Raw genomic sequence first — 17,974 nt, forward strand, 5'->3', positions numbered from 1 at the left:
TCTTCGTCTTTCTCTATTTCATTCTCTCTCCCTCTCTCTTACTCCCTCCTCCCTTTCTCACCCTTCCTTCCTTCCTTCCTTCCTTCCTTCCTTCCTTCCTTCCTTCCTTCCTTCCTTCCTTCCTTCCTTCCTTCCTTCCTTCCTTCCTTCCTTTCTTTCTTTCTTTCTTTCTTTCTTTCTTTCTTTCTTTCTTTCTTTCTTTCTTTCTTTCTTTCTTTCTTTCTTTCTTTCTTTCTTTCTTTCTTTCTTTCTCTCTCTCTCTCTCTCTCTCTCTCTCTCTTCTTTCTTTCTTTCTTTCTTTCTTTCTTTCTTTCTTTCTTTCTTTCTTTCTTTCTTTCTTTCTTTCTTTCTTTCTTTCTTTCCTTCTTTCCTTCTTTCTTTCTATTCCTTCTTTCCTTCTTTCCTCCTAAGTGATACCCTCCTAAATCTTAAAGGCCTCCAGGGTAACACCCTGTATTGTACACATCTCCCTCTGGTGGTAGGAATTAGACTAAAGTTGATAGCATGCACAGTATGCAATTTAAGCCAGGCACTATTGCTCCAGTGCTCGTCAATTCATCCTTGAGGTCCCTATTTGCTGTATATTATGTTTTCTAAGATGACATGCTTTTCCTGGTATATACTAACTCCTAATATATTTTAAATATTAACTCATATGTTGGGACTGGGGCAATAGCACAATGGTAGGACATTTTCCTCGAATGCAACTGACCTGGGTTCGATTCCTCTGTCTCTCTCAGAGAGCCCGGCAAGCTATTGAACGTATCCTGCCAGCACAGCAGAGCCTGGCAAGCTACCTATGGTGTATTCGATATGCCAAAAACAGTAACAAGTGCTACAACTCATATATTACCTTCATTTGTAATTATGTCCTCTAGTTTCTTACATTATAGGATATGATTAATTTCTCTCATCCCTATGTGCTTATATATATGTATATATATATATATATATGTGCTGCATTAAAGTGCTTTAAACAGCAAAACAGTGGTTGATTCTTTAATTTGTCAGTATATTTCCCTGACAGACTATACTAAGCTTGCTCTTAGGTAATCCCAATATTTAGCACAGCTTTTGGAAACAGCAAGCGACAATGAATATTAGTTGGATAACTGCCAATGATGTCTTTGAATCTATTCATGAAAATGAAAAAAGCTTATGATCAGGATAGGAAAACATTTCATCTATATGCTAGTTCTTCTTGTTCGAATTGCTCTCTGGAAGATGGTATCGGCATAAATTTTAAGACAATCTTTAGGTTCAGTGTAAGTATGTTGGATTTTATTGCTGATCATGTTATGGGCTTGGCAGTAGGTAGCGAGAGTGTTGTCATTTGCCCACCTTGAAAGGAAATACCCAAAGATCATAAAAATGTTAAAACTACCTGTATATATGTATATATATATATACATATATTTAAAAAATCACTTACTAAAGGGGCAAAATTTTTCCTCATATTATCTCACTTAGAGACTTAAACCAAATATAGAACTTCCATACAAAATATCTTTGAGAGCATACCTGGTTTATACAGTCTTGGGCTATAGTAGTGCTTTCATGCAACACAGAATATAATTGATTTTTAGAGTATCTAATTAATTTTAAGCAGTTGAGTTCACACTGTGAAGTGTTTGGTATACACAATTCCTGTGTGTATCACACTTGCCAAGAACCACAATGGAATTTATTCTTTTTTTTTTTCTTTTTTGGGTCACACCCGGCGTTGCACAGGGATTACTCCTGGCTCTGCACTCAGGAATTACTCCTGGCGGTGCTCAGGGGACCATATGGGATGCTGGGAATCGAACCGGTCAGCCGTGTACAAGGCAAACACCCTACCCACTGTGCTATCACTCCAACCCTCTGGAATTCATTCTTAATGACAGGCACTATTTAGGATAGAAATCCTCAACTTTTACACTTTTATACTTGGAGCTGTTATGCATTCTTGGTCCATGGATTGGCAATTATACAGAAGTTGGTAGTACAGTGGTTTCCTACCTTTCTCTACACATGGAACCACTCTAGTCCATGGACTGGTGCTTTAACACCACTGGTGTACTACCTTTGTATATCTGAAGTAATATGGAAAAAAATGGTAGTATAATACTTTTCATATTGATGATAGTGTCATTAGTCTTTTTCACAAAAATTAAACAATGTAGATGCATTTGAATTTGATATATAATAAATGACTATAGTGAACAAATGTGAGTACCTTACATTTGTTGAGAACTGAATAAGTGACAGACACATTGATTATTATTCTTACTTCAGTAATCTCTAGCTTACTCCAGGTAGCTCTTAAGAGACCATCTGATCATTTCACATTGGTGATAACCACAATAACCAGTTAAATTGAATATAATGGCATTTGTTTTTTAATGTACACGCTTTCTGAAGAAAGAATTTCAGGTTGTAGACTCATTGTTATGTGAAATTCATTGTTGTGAGATTTATTCTAAAATATTGTATTTTAATCTCTTAGTACTAATTTTATTTTTGTATGTAAGCTTCAGATTTCTTGAAGTAATGTATTTTTTACTAAATTGTGTAAGGAAACAACTTCTTAAACTTTACTTGAGGTATAGGGGAGAGAATTCTAGGCCTTATTTTGGAACCAGATTTCTACATACATTAAAGTTAAGCTTGGTGGGGTTATGTCCCAGTAAAACTGCACATTTAATCATGCCAACACTGAGTATATAATGGTTCACAATGCAAGAGTTTAAATCCTATATCTAAAAACAATGATGATGTGTGTTTAGCAGCTCTTTTATTTCATTTTGGATTGTTAGAAGCATATTAAAGCAAAACCAGGAAATGAGACTTGTCTGTATAAGCGTGTTTAAGTAAGGGATTACATGAAAGATGAGTATCTAAAAGTATTTCCACTTTCAAGCATTTAAATGTGGTTCTTAGTCACTTATCCTAAGTTAAATTTGATTGCATTGGGATCAGACATTATCCTTTATATTCAATAACAAAAAAAATTATATCTCATAGTATGATAGTAAAGTCAGTCCTGGAAATTAAGAATTTTTTTTCTGAGGATAAAGAAATTGTTGTAAGTAGCTTAGCTAATATTTTTTTTAAGGAACAGCAGAGATTGTTTTTTTTCTTATCATTTGCTAGTTTTAAGACAACTGGGCTCAGCAACTGAATATGCTGCATTGGCTAATTTAAAGTTCTAAGGGAGTTTAAAGCAGCATGCATTTTTCATCACATAGGTTAAAAGGTTTTTTTAAGTATTCTACTTATTCATAAGCAGCTGGAATCTAGTAGGATTCCATATCTGCCGTGATTTCAGCAAATCTCATTCCCAATTTGGTGCCGTAAAGGACAGTACTAGAAATTCTTTAAACTTTTCCTATCTAGAAATAGACTGCTAATTTTATGGCAACTTTAACTGTGAACTCTTCTTCATTTCAAACCCCTGCATATCTGGTTTAATATATATTGCTCTTCTTTATTTCTGTGCTCACAGAATACTAAACTCATGGTAGGCTGTGGATGATATGGGTCACTGAGTGTCTCTTTAAAATGGTACTCCATGGAGGCTGGAGAGATAGTACAGTGGGTAGGAACCTAGGTCCTCCGAATCACGCCGGGAATGATCCCTTGGCCCAGAGTCAGGAGTAAGTCTTGAACATTGCCAGGTGGGGTAGAAAAACAAAACACTATTTGAACAAAAAATAGGTCTACTTATATAATGTATGGACTCCTAACTGCCAATAGCATAAGTAGAGTTTGCACTTTCTCGTTGTAGGGGACGTTACTTTTGCAAGGAAAAAAAAATATTTGTGATGAGGCATTAGTAGGGAATCGTGGGGCACTTAGGTGGTGCTGTGAAGTAACTATGTATACCAAGACCAGGAATGCCAGTACCATTGTAAAGGCATTATCTTAACCAGAAAAAAAAAATAGGTCACAGTTTGTGTTCTTACTGCTATTTGTGAATATGCAGCCTCTAAAAGTACTGTCTAGTCAGTACATTGGAATACCACCAAAACAACATTTTATTCAAAATGAGAATGGTTTGACAAATAGACATATGTGCAAGAGAAAAAGCAAAGCCAAAATTGAAGGATCCTTCATGTAGCTGTGAGACATGCTAGCCTCTGATGTCTTATATAGTCAACAGCCTCAGACCCACTGTGGATAAATAATGACATGTTATCCACACCACACCATTGAGTTAAAATGGTCGATGTCAAACTAATTCTGCTTCACCAGGTATTTCTTCCCATTTATAATACTCTTTTTAAAATAAAAAAGGGTCCACAAATTCAGATGTGTATATAATAGGGATGATATACAATTGTACTTCAAGTTGACTGCAAGCAATCTGTCAAAAACAAAGCTAAATTCTGAGTAATAAAATTCACCACATGATTGATATCTTGCATTAAAGTGTGAGTTGAAGAAAGCAATTTTGTTTATGGGAAAGTCTTGGCTTGGCACATTTTTCATGTCACATAAAGATGGAAATCTTACCTTATGGTTGTAGATTATAGTTATATTTCAGCTTCTGTAATTGTAAAAGGACATGCATCTGTTTTAAAATAAGAACCATTTTCTTCTGATAAAAATGAGCTCATTTTAATATAGTCTTTTCTTCTAATATATTTCACATTGCCCTTTGTTTTTATCTCCATATTAACTCCTTTGTGACTTTTATTATAACTTTCTACTTATGTACTTGCTAAGAATTTTTCAGTTTCCAAATTGCTATGTGTTTTTGGGCATTCCATGGGATAAACAAGTTAAAAATATAAAGACTTTATTTAATATTTAAGGATATTGAAAATTGAAGAAAACTGGGTCAGAATGTGCTTTGTGTAGGAGAAAATTCCGTGGTGATATTAAAAATCTTGTACGGTTTCTAAAGCTTATCACTTTCAATTTATATTTCATTCTATTAAGTACTTTTAAAATAAAACTCTTTAAAATACACATTATTTTATAGACTATGAAATATGCATATCATTAATCCTTATTTGTCCTTTGAAGAAGGAACCGATATTGTTACTATTTTTATCTTCTTGTTTGATGTGCGAGGAAACTGAGGCTAAATTTTAGATTAAAAGGGTCTAAAATCAGGTTATATGTTCTAACCAAAGCTCACCATCTAAAATTTAGAAAACTCAAATCTTATTGGAGGACAGTGAAGGGGGATGGTTCCCTTCCAAACAGTGCTTAGAAGACCAGGAAATCCCTCCTGGTTATTTCTAGATAACAGAGTCAGTGGTTCAGATTTAGGACATAAGAATTTAATTCTGCTTGGGCCCTGCAGTTCCAGAAATTAACCAGGGATACCAGGGCCACATCAGACAGTGCTGGTGGACTTCCAGGGTTGCACCCGGAAATATTTGGGGGGCAATGTGGTACAGGGATTACGTCAGGGTCAGCTATGTAAAAGGCACATGTACTTCACCCCTCTACTGTCTCTTTGGCCCCAAACTTAGTTCTTTTGTTGCAACAGAATTCAAGAGGATCTAAAATCAGTTGTCTTCAACTAAATGGGCAGTACATTGCTATTATATAAATTAACCTGTTGGAATATTTCCCCTTTTCCAGCTGCCTTCTGGAGTTTTGTCACAGAAACCTTTTGTCACAGAAACCTAGCTGATCTTGGACCCGAAGTACTTAGGTGCTAGCCAGGCATGACTTGACATTGTAGATTCCAGGCTCTGGCCCAGCCTAGACTTATGGGATGTAAATTTCAGGTGCTGCCTAGTTTGTAATTGACATGTAGATTTCTTGCTGCAGCCCGGCCTGGTCTTTGGGATGTAAATCCGAGTGCTTTCAGCCCAATGAAGGCTTCGGTTTTGGTTTTGTATCTTCTTTCCTGGGGCCTAGATTACCGGCCTGCAGATACAAGAGAATTATGTTGCCTCAATGTTCTTCCTGTAAGATCTTTTGGTGCCTTTTGTGACGTCAATGTATTGCGCCCTTTGGAAGGGCCATGATCAATAAAAGGGGTTCGGAGAGAAGGTGAGGGGGGTGGAAAGTGTATAGGGGTCGGGGAGAGTGTATAGAGAGAAGATTGGAATAAACTGCAAGTGAGACCAACCATCATGGCTCCGTTCCTTCCTTTGCCTGCCACATCTTCGCCATCAACCTCCCCAGGGTGGGGGAAGCGGCCGGAGGCTACCGAACTCGGGTGGCTGGAGAGACAGCTGCTGCCCTAGGCCCTGTGCCTGGCTCGGTGAGGTGAGGCGGCCCTTCCCTTGCCCGCGCCTTTTCTTTTTCTTTTTATACATTAACCTACTTTGGTTATACTACAACTAAATTAAATTTGTGAAGTTAATGTTTTTTTCTTGTGGCGAAAAGAATGTAGGTCAAGTAAGAGATGGGGAATTGGTGTAGATAGAAAAAATAAGATAAAGTTGTTACTTCTAAAATAATATCTTCATTATGCAGATATTGAACAAATATTAAGCAAAAAATGGAAGTAACCATGTAACAGACCTGTATAAAATTTACTAAAGTTGAGTACTGTATACTAAGAGAAAGTTTGCTTTTTAGGAAGAAATTAGGTCCATTTTTTATCATTCCAGGGTTGTTCTGCTTTGCCTTTACCTTTCTGTATGTTCAAAAAATAAATATTTGAAAAGCTGAGATGCTCTCCCACCACCTGCATTCGGTGATCTGGGGGCTTCCCTCACCCTCATGCATGGCCGATGGCAACAGGCAAAAGAGGAAACAAGAGCCAGGTTGGTTGGAGATAAGTTCCAGCTTGTTCCAATTTCATCTCCTTCTGCCTCCTCACACACTCCCGTATTCCTCTTTTATTCCTCCTCTGCTGCTCCTTTTGTATAATCTCCCTGCAGCCTTAGTCATACAGCAAAATCATAAGGGGTTGGGGTAGCAATTACACATAGGTATGGCTACAGGATCAACAGAGGCAAAGTCCTTCCCTCAGGCAAAGCTTCACCAAGGACAAAATCTCATCCAACAAGATGATCCTCAAGATCCATAAGGGTGAGATACCATCTAGGAATGCATTTCTCCTTTCCTTTGTCCAATAACCATTTAAACATTCATCTTACTTCTACTCCTTAAAATATCAGTGATTTTGTATGGACACAGTAAGAGATACATTAAGCTCTCCCAGGGACATCTTGCTGTAGATCCCAGACTATACTCCTCAGGCTAGATTAGTCCTTCATAACCTCAGCAGGGTTCTTGTCAAGTCATTTCTCTAAGGGTCATGACAGAATTCATCTATGCTCTTAGCTTATTTTAAGTTTTATGGCATGTCCCATTTTTATGGTCTGTCTCATTTCGATGCCAGGTTAGCTCACAACTTGCTCTGGGTTCATCCAGTCCCTTCATCAGGATCCTGCTTTTGGAGTGTTAGGAACTAAGGGCAACTGAGACTTGAGTAAAAATGACAGATGCCCAGGAGTAAATATTATTCAGAGTCAATTGACTCCCAAGTTACCAAAGCATGGCAGTAACCATCTTCCTGTGTCTATACAAAAAGGAAATTGCTCTAAAGTAAACTATGCGGAAGACATAAGGGAAAAAGAAAAGAAATTTTTCACTTACAAGTACAAATCCAGAGATCTCTGAAGAATTTGACTTTACAAAGTTACAGGGTCTGATTTGGGGATAATGGTGATTTTAGGGGAAGCAGAGCACAGAGAAAAGGTTAAAGATAAACACAGAGGCATGGGAGGGCCTCAGGAGCACTGTGAATGGTGTAACCCAAGAAACCTAAGCTCCCTGTGGCAAGGGAGAAAGGACATACCACCTTTCTGGTATCACAACTTCATGTCCTTTTCTTTTGATTCCTTCTGGGGTAGACTGATTCTTACATGTTTCCAGTGATTAATACCTGATTTCTGGCAGTCAGAATTTTGTGTAATTTCTTCCTCTTAGGTATTGTCCTTCCTGACTTGCTTCTAATGAGTACAATATAACAAAAGCAACAGGAATAAATTATGAGATAATATGGTTAAAACCTGATTTTTGTCTCTTCTCTCTGCTGTCCAGCCTATAATCTATGGCTCCCTCATTGATGAACTCAGCTGCCTTTTTTATTTTGTTTATTTTTAGTTTTTTAATTAGTGAGTCACCGTGAGGGTACAGTTACAAATTTACCTATTTTCGTGCTTGTGTTTCCCTCATACAATGTTCGAGAATCCATCCCTCCACCAGTGTCCATTCTCCACCACCAATGAACCCAGTATCCCTCCCAATCCCATCTCCCCACCCCCACCCCACCCCGACTCTGTGGCAGCGTATTCCATTTTGTTCTCTCTCTCCTTTTGGGTGTTGTGGTTTGCAATAGAGGTATTGAGTGGCCATAGTGTTCAGTCTCTAGTCTATTTTCAGCACGCATCTACCTTCCCGCGCGGGATATCCAACCACATTTTACTTGATGTTCCCTTCTCTATCTGGGATGACTTTCCCCTAGCATGTGAGGCCAGCTTCCAAGCCATAGAACCAACCTCCTGGTATTATATACTACTATTCATGGGTGTTTGTCTACTACTCTTTTATTTCATATTCCACAGATGAGTGCAATATTTCTATGTCTGTACCTCTCTTTCTGACTCATTTCACTTAGCATGATACTTTTTATGTTGATCCACTTATATGCAAAGTTCTTGACTTCATCTTTTCTAACAGCTGCATAGTATTCCATTGTATAGATGTACCAGAGTTTCTTCAACCAGTCATCTGTTCTCGGTTACTCGGGTTTTTTCCAGATTTTGGCTATTTAAACAGTGCCACGATAAACATATAAGTGCAGATGTCATTTCGACTATACTTTTTTGTTTCTCTGGGATATATTCCCAGAAGTGGTATCGCTGGCTCAAATGGGAGCTCAATTTCTAATTTTGTGAGAAGCGTCCATATTGTTTTCCAAAGGGGCTGAACCAGTTGGCATTCCCATCAGCAGTGTAGAAGGGTCCCTTTCTCCCCACATCCTCTCCAACAGCGGTTGCTTTTGTATTTTTGGATGTGTGCCATTCTTTGTGGTGTGAGGTGGTATCTCATAGTTGTTTTGATCTGCATCTCCCTGATGACTGGTGATGCAGAGCATTTTTTCATGTGCCTTTTGGCCATTCGTGTCTCTTCCTTGGAAAAGTTCCTGTTCATTTCTCTGGCCCATTTTCTAATGGGGTTGGATGTTTTCTTCTTGTAGAGTTTGTCCAGTGCTTTATATACCCTTGATATCAACCCCTTATCAGATGGGTATTAGATGAATATCCTTTCCAATTCTGTAGATTGTCTTTGTATTTTGGTCACTGTATCTTTTGCGGTGCAGAAGCTTCTTAATTTAATATAGCCCCATTTGTTTATCTATGTTTCCACTTGGTTGGTCAGTTGTGTGTCATCTTTGAAAATATCTTTAGCTTCAATATCATGAAGGGTTTTGCTCACCTTGTCTTCGATGTACCTTATGGATTGTGGTCTGATGTTGAGGTCTTTAATCCATTTTGATCTGATTTTTGTGCATGGTGTCAGGTTGAATTCTAAGCCCATTCATTTGCATGTGGTTGTTCAGTTATGCCAGCACCATTTGTTAAAGAGGCTTTCTTTGTTCCACTTCACATTTCTTGTTCACTTATTAAAGATTAGATGATCTTTAATAATAAATCTTTAAGTAATAAATTCCTACGCACATTTGAGGTTGTGTGTAGGAATATTCTGCTCTGTTCCATTGGTCTGTGGCTCTGCCTTTGTTCCAGTACCATGATGTTTTAATTGTTACCACTTTGTAATAAAGTTCAAGCTTTTACAGGAAATTGAAAAAACAGGAACCTTCCCAGTTTCTATAAGGCACACATCTCCCTAATACCAAAAGCAAACAAAGACACCACAAAAATAAGGAAACTATAGACCAATATCCCTGATGAATACCGATGTGAAGATCCTCAACAAAATATTAGCAAATAGAATCCAACAACTCATCAAAAAGATCATACACCATGACCAAGTGGGATTCGTACCGGGGATGCAAGGATAGTTTAACATTCAGAAATCAACTGCTTTTTTGATGAAGTAAACTGCCCTACTGGCCGACCCCCACTACATCCACTACCCAGCCACCGCCAACCTCCAGGTTGCTTTCTGGACCGCGTGGCCGCGAAGCAGCCATGCAATACACCATAAAACACTTAATACCTATTATTCCCACACCATATTTGATAGGGTTCAAATTTGGTGTGAACCATGGTAACACCTCTAAGGGCAATTGGAGGCCGCCCTAAAAGCCTCCGTCCCTCTTGGAGAGCTATCGAGAGTATTGAGCCCGCATGGCAGAGCCTAGCAAGCTACCCATCGCATATTCGATATGCCAACAACAGTAACAACAATTGGCCTCATCCATCTGTCACCAAAAGAGCTCCCAATACAGCAGCGTTAAGAAAGATGAGCAAAAAGAGGCTGAAAAAATCTCGGGGTCGAACTTAGACTGCCAAAACGAAGAAAAACTAAAATGATTGTCTGTACTTTCAATGCACAAACACTGGCGTCAGAAGCATCCATTGAGGACCTGATGGTGCAAGTGCAGAAGATCAAGTACGACATCATTGGTCTGACCAAAACAAGGAGACATCAATCACATCACGCTATTTTCAACACTGGAGAAGAATTTTTCCTCGGAACATGTGACAACAGAGGCATTGGTGGCGTTGGTGTTCTTGTCAACACAAACTTGCCATGAGCATCAATTCATTCGAAGGCCTACCAACCCGAATTGGACGATTATGCTTGAGTAGATGTGGCTCACTGCCTGCAGTTTCTATCTTCATCATCTACGCACCAACTTCCAACTACTATGAAGAAGAATTTGAGAGCTTTTACATGGAACTGGAAAAGTTCTATAAAGTAGACCACACCTTCCACAAGATCATTTTTGGTGATGTTAATGCCAAGATAGGTCCGAGAAGGTCGCCTGAAGAACTCCACATTGTGACACATGGCCTAGAATGGAACGATTAGGGTGAGAGACTGTCTGAATTCATCATGCTGACAAGACCATCCATGGTAACTCACAGTTCCAGAAGGCCAAATCTAAAAGCTGGACATGGGAGTTTCCCAGTGGACAGTTCCACAATGAAATTGACCACATCAAATTCAATCTAAGTTTTTGCCTGACCGATGTCACTGTTGTCTCAAAATTCCAAACGGGATCAGACCACCATCTCATTCGTGCGAAATTCTACTTCACAGAGTGGGGAGAAAAGTCTCCAAAATTTAAGTCTAAGAAGACAACTCCCAGAATGACCACCAACTGGGAGCACTTTGGCACTATTGCAGCAATGTGGGAAGATGCTGTCCTTGACAACATCGAGGAGGAAAACGATTGACTGGTTCAGCACCTCCATGTTTGTGCAAAGAATGCCGAGAGTGAAAAAGCCACAAACAGATGCCTGTCTTTGAAAACTCTCAAGCTCATTCGTCAACGTGGTTTGGCACGAGCCTCAGGCAACCACAAGCTAATGTCCGAGCTCACAAAGCTGTGCAGAGATGCGATAAAAGAAGACCTCAAAGAGAGAAGAGCAGCAGTGTTGGCCAGTGCAGCAGAAGCCGGGAAAAGTATTTGCAATGCTCGCCTGTCCTTCGCCAACTACAATACCAAGATGACTACCCTCCAACATCCTGATGGATCTATCACATCCTCCAGAAAGGCAATGGAGAGGATTATTCACGACTTCTACTCGGATCTCTTTGAAAGCTATGTCCACCTGCCCACATACCAAATTCTGTAGGATGGATATGTTGTTCTCAATGTTCTCCCTTCTGAAATGCTATTTGGGTATCCCAAAGAGTAATCAAAAGAGCTATGCTGGGAATATCATGTCTCACTCAAGTGAGAGAAGGAATCCGGAGTTCTGACCTCCGTCGATGGTCAAAAATCAGGGACGTTGTCTTGTTTGCCAAGGCATCAAAAATCAGATGGGCCGGTCATGTAATTCATTTCATAGACGACCACTGGACAAGAGCTGTTACTGACTGGATTCCATGGGACGTCAGAAGACCTCGTGGCCGCCCACCAACTAGATGGTCAGATTTCTTCATCAAATCTCTGAATGAACGATTTGAGGCTCTTCCTGTTCCTGGAGTGAGCAGATATCATTGGGCTGCACTAGCTCGAGACAGGGACAAATGGAGACAACGTTACTGGCACCCGCTCGAGCAAATCGAAGATCAACGGGGCTACAAGTGATACAAGTGAAACTGCCCTACAGAGAGATCCAAGTGGTAAGGAAAGTTTTTTAAGTTAAAATCCTCAGTTTTTCGTTCATAGAGAACTCAATCTAGCCAACAACTGTCATGTAAACTTGAAGCAGGTTTTGTATTAGTTAAACCTTGAGATAACTTCTTTGTTAAATGGTTTCACTGAAACCTTGTAAGAGTCCATAAACTATGAAACTCAACCAACCTGGATTCACATATGCTAGGCTTTTTCCTTATTTGAACTATCTAACCAGCTTCAGATTGTTTGAACAGAGAAGCCTTGTGATTATTTGTTAGTAAACAAAATAATCTGTGTTACATCATCTAATTTTTCAAATACTCCTTAATATCTGCAATTGTCTTAATTTACTACTTGTTTATCATATCTTTTCTTCAAATTCAAATATAAATTTTAAAAGGTTGGTATTTTATCTTTCCTGTTTACCTTTAGTTCCTCAGTGTTTAGCAAAGCTTCTGATACAGTTACTAGAACACCATAATTATTGGCTTATCGAATGAATGAACACATTTTATTTCTTTTCTTCTACCTAGATTCTTTGCTATTGTCTTTATCTAAAATATGGAAATTATTTAGGCAAAGTTAATTTTGTTTTTCTACCAAAATATACATATTTCTCCACTATTTTAACATTCTGCTGTTAAATTCTTAATTCAAAGGTTTTTGTGAACAGTATTTTCTTATTTCCATTTTGCATAAAGTTTGTTAAAAATAAAAATGTGGTGTCTTTGACATTCAGTACATTTCCAACCTTGCTTTTTTCTGAACATGTTTTCTATAGCACTGTGACAGAGTAGCAAACTATCTTCACTGTTAAAATTATTTCCCATGGTTTTCTTTGGATGAAATGTTAAAAGTGGATACAAGAACTGCTTTCTCCTTATCTGTCTTTTTGTCTCTTATTTGTTTCCCATGGACAAATGTTAGTTTTATAAGGTGGAGAACATCTGGCCTTTGATCACAGTTGTCCTTAAATTAATTCCATCCAGTTTTCAGTGCAATTTTGTAGTTCATGTAGAAGGTATTGTTGCTGATTAATAAAATCTTCTCTTATTATAACATTTAAAACACAATTATTTATTTAATTTGTTTTTTTTAAATTATGGTTGATGTAGCATGGTTGTAATGCACCTAATTTTATTATATCAATGTAAAAAGTTACAGCTGTCTCTACCACCAAAGTGCCCATGATCTTCTTCCACTTCTCCCATCCCTAGGTCATTTGCAGGCAAACATTCCTTGCTTCCCACTGTTCCCCATTATTTGTTAGTTGACACTATGGTTATACTGCATACTTTTAATTTTCTTAGCAACACCCATGAGTTCAAGATCCTGTGTTCCCATGTGACTTCCATTTAAACTGCCAGGATCTTGAGAAAAGATATGTAACTAGTTCCCTCCACCTTCCTGTTGGTATTAATATTCATTGATTATGATGATTGTATCAAAAAATATTCAACTTCCAATAAAATAAAATTAATTAAATCTTCATTTACTGGTTACCTAATTTTTATTAATGCTTGTTAGAATTTTAGTATAATTAGCTACAAATTTCAGCCAGTACATTAAAAAACAAGTCTGGGATCTGCTTTAATTGATGGCCAGTAAAGGGAGAGAGAGAAAAGGAAAGCAAGTTGGGAGGAGAACAATGACTGAAAGAAAACAGTGCTGATCTCTAGCACCAAGTAAGCTCATTCACTAGCCAGAATCCAGAACCTCATAAATAAATCTCAGAAGAGATCAACACATTTCAGAGATGCTTCTAAACTCCGCAAAAGGCTGAGTTACCTCGGGCACCCCAAAGGGGGACAGGTGAGTCCAGCACCCAAATAGAGCCTAGGTAGCAGAAAACCTCCACACAACACAATCGTTGAGCCAGAGGTCAGCACTACACTGCTTGGGATGAGGCTTATTCAGAAATTAATCTGTTTAAAAGCTCAGGTATGTGGGTTTATTGATTGAAAGCAATTCCACATACCTGAAGAATTGGGGATGAGCTACCTCTTCCCATCTCTTTGTATTTCAGGAAGCCCTGGCATTCACACACATACCCCCAAGTCACTACCCAGTTAAAAATGTGACTCCAACTGTATCACCTCATTAAAAGCTTTGGACTTTCTGGAACACACAGCCACATTTGTGGCTGCTTGACGTCTCAAACTCTACAGCACTGATAAAGCAGGAGTGTTACACCAATTGAATGGGATGTAGTGTAGAAGGCAACCAATCTCGATTAACAAAATATAAATACAGAAGACTTAACCTGTAACAACATTTTAGTAATCTCTTATACAAGGGCTTAAGGGCTCCATGGTGCAATAAATCAATCTTCATTAATTTTCTTCTAAGTGAACTTTTATTTTTTATTCTTTTAGCAAATTATTTATAACAAGCAACATAAAATAAATTATCAAGGGCCTGCATAGATGCAGACTTAATAGGTGGTGTGGAAAATTGGAAATAATGGTACTGGGTAGGTGCAATGGTGGTGGAATTGGTGTTATGATATTGAATGTCTATAACAAATCATCATGAACAACTTTATTAAAATAAATATGATTTCAAAAAGAAAAACAGTGCTAAGTGCAAATCATTCCCAATAGATTAATGCCTTAAAATTCTTCACTGGCAAGTAATGAATTTAAGAATTCACTCAAAGGAGGCTAGATATATAGTACAGTGGTTAAGGTGCTTGCCTTGCATGAGGCTTATCTGGTTCAATAACTGGCATCCCTTTTGGTCCCCCAAGCACATCAGAGTTGATTCTTGAATATAGAGCCAAGATTAACTCCTAAACATCACTAGGTGTTGCCCCCAAAACCAATTAAAACCAAAAAATAAATTTACTGTATTTGGGGAAAAGATAAGCCATGATAAAAGTGAACTAATACTTGTCACACCTAGTATATCTGGAACAATAAATTAGGTATATAGTTTATCTCTGACAATAATAAAAATTGGGGAACACAGAGATAGAATACTACTAAAGTGCAAATCTAGCACGTGTCCAAATTGCATTTGATTCCCGGCAGCACCAAACTGTATTTGTCTAGACGAGAAGTGCACTTCAGTTTCTCTGAGCACTACTTAGTAGGAACCCCCTTCAATAATATAAAGTATACTCTTCCATTTTGAGTGGGTCCAATTCTCTTTCTTACAACAGTCAGAGCTAAATCAAGTGATACGAATGGTTTCCAGGTAACTTTAGTTTCAATCAGGTTCTTAACTATTTTGTATTAGTTTGCTTTCCTACTTAACTAATAAGACCTCATGCATTCTATTCTTTCTATGAATATCTCATTCTCTATATATCACTCTGAGTTGATTTCTTTTATGTCTTCTGAGATACAGAACATTGAGTCTTTCTTTCCTTCTTTCATGATTTAGATGAGGTATTAGTATTATTTCCTTTGTAGAAGCTAAACTATCAAGCATCCCTTCTTTCCTTTATTTTCTACATGTTCCTATCAACTAAATCCTTATTAAAAAACACATGCATTGTGAGAATATTTTAAAATTTAAATATATTATTATATATATGCATGAATGTTTATTTTGCATGTTTTGTTAATTACATAATAATTCATAAACACATTCATAAAATATTCACCCCTTCCTATTGAATTACTTATCACCTTTTCTATTGAACTATTTTTCCACATTATTTAAAAAAAATTATTTGCGGTGTGTGGTGAGGCGATATCTGGTGATGCTAAGGGGTTGCTTCTGACTCAGGAATCACTTTTGGAAGTATTCAGGGAACCATATGGGATGCTGGGGATAGCTCCATATCTGCTGTGATATCTCTCTGCGATCTGCTTTTTGTATTTTCTAACAGTTTCCACTCCAACTAAAGACTATTTCCAAATATTGTTGTTTCTGTTTGTTTCTGTTTAATTCAGTGGTCTGTTACATTTTTTTAAAATTTCAGCAATATTTGCTATAGTTCATCATATAGAGTTCATCATCTTGACTTACTTTCTTTACTTCCAAAATATTAACTCTTTCATGCTAATTGCCCAGGTTTTTCTTCTGACTGCGTTTTTCTGTTCCTTCTCATTTTCCTGACATCTATTATGGATTTTGCTCAGTTATTACCACTTGGACTTTTCTATTCAAAGCCACTTCTTTGGGATTCTTATCAAAATCAAGGAACTTAAATATAAACTTTAATATCCCAAATGAGAAGCTTCAACATATCTTTTCCCTACCTGTAGTTGCATGTAAGTACCTTCCTACTTATACCTTCCAGTTAGATATGTAATATGCAATATAAAGAAAATATACCTAAAAATAAACTCTTCACATGACCACTGCTTAAATCTGAGTCTCTCATAATATTCTCTAATGCAGTAAATAGCAAATTCACTCAGGGCATAAGTTTAGAATGACTTATAATATATATTAATTCTCCATGCTTTATATCTTAGTGTCTATTTTCAAAATTTATTCACTATTCACATTCCTATACTTCCTACTCTCATTCTACTCTAATCACAATAATAATTTTTATTAATTTATTAAAAATATGATCTTCCAATGTTTATCGTCAACATTTTTTTCAACTTAAAAAGAAGCTAGATAAAATGTCTAGGTAGAGATGCTCAGTCTTCCAAAAATTTCCTATTCCCTTCTAAATGAATGTCAAAGTCCTCATAACAGTCTACAGGACCCTGTGGTATTTGTTCTCATTACAAATTCATTCTCCTATTTCATAATATTTCATTTCCTATTCTAGAATAAGAACCCTTTTTTTTCCTCCCTGAAGAAGTCAGATGCTTGCAACTCAGATTTTTTACTCGATAATTCTTTTGCCTTTACTGTTCTTTTTGCTGATAATGATTTTGTCCAACTCCTTTGATCTGTTTATACAAAGTAATTTTATTTATCTTTTGATTTTTTTTTTTTTTTGCTTTTGGGTCACTTGGAGCATACTCCTAGCTCTATGCTCAGGTTCACTCCTGATAGAGTGTGGGGAAATTTATGTGACAACAGAAACCAAAATGGGCTGGCAGCATACAAGGCATTCTACCCACTCTGACCACTCATTTTTGCCTAACTATCCATATAAAATATTATTCAGTTTAAAACTAGATAGTATGATAAATCCCCAGATCTCTGCAGTCTTGTTTTCCTTTGCTTAAAGAGATGCTCAATTAATTTTATGCTCAGTCAGTTATTTTTATAATCAGTGCTTTTAATGGCCATTCTGTCCCACATTGTCACTCAGTGATGCAACCTGACAAAAGCCTTGTCATATTCTAATGTCATCATCTTAGGTCATTCTGGAGGTTATTTATGTTTCTTAAACACCACTGCACAGAAATAACCAAGTTTAATAAATATATCCAGTAATATATTTACATATGGATGAAAATACTTTGAGAATGTAGTCTCTGTTTTGTAACTATACTTCAGAGTCAGCAAAAGGAATAGAAATTTAGTGGATGCCTTCACTATCTGTGCTATGTTCCATTAGAACAATGATATTTGACTCTTTTATTTACTGCTTATGACCTGGACCTAGATCAGGAAAATGAGTATCTTAAATATGCATAAGGAACTCTTTATATTTATATTATTTATAATATAATTCAGGCTGGAGCAATAGTACAGCAGTTGGGCTTTCGCTTTTCACTTGGCCAACCTGTGTTCGATTCCTCCGTCCCTCTCAGAGAGCCCGGCAAGCTACTGAGAGTATGGAGCCCGCAAGGCAGAGCCTGGCCAGCTATCCATGCGTATTGGATATGC

Source organism: Sorex araneus, chromosome 3 (assembly GCF_027595985.1).
Source record: "Sorex araneus isolate mSorAra2 chromosome 3, mSorAra2.pri, whole genome shotgun sequence".
Classification (NCBI taxonomy): domain Eukaryota; kingdom Metazoa; phylum Chordata; class Mammalia; order Eulipotyphla; family Soricidae; genus Sorex; species Sorex araneus.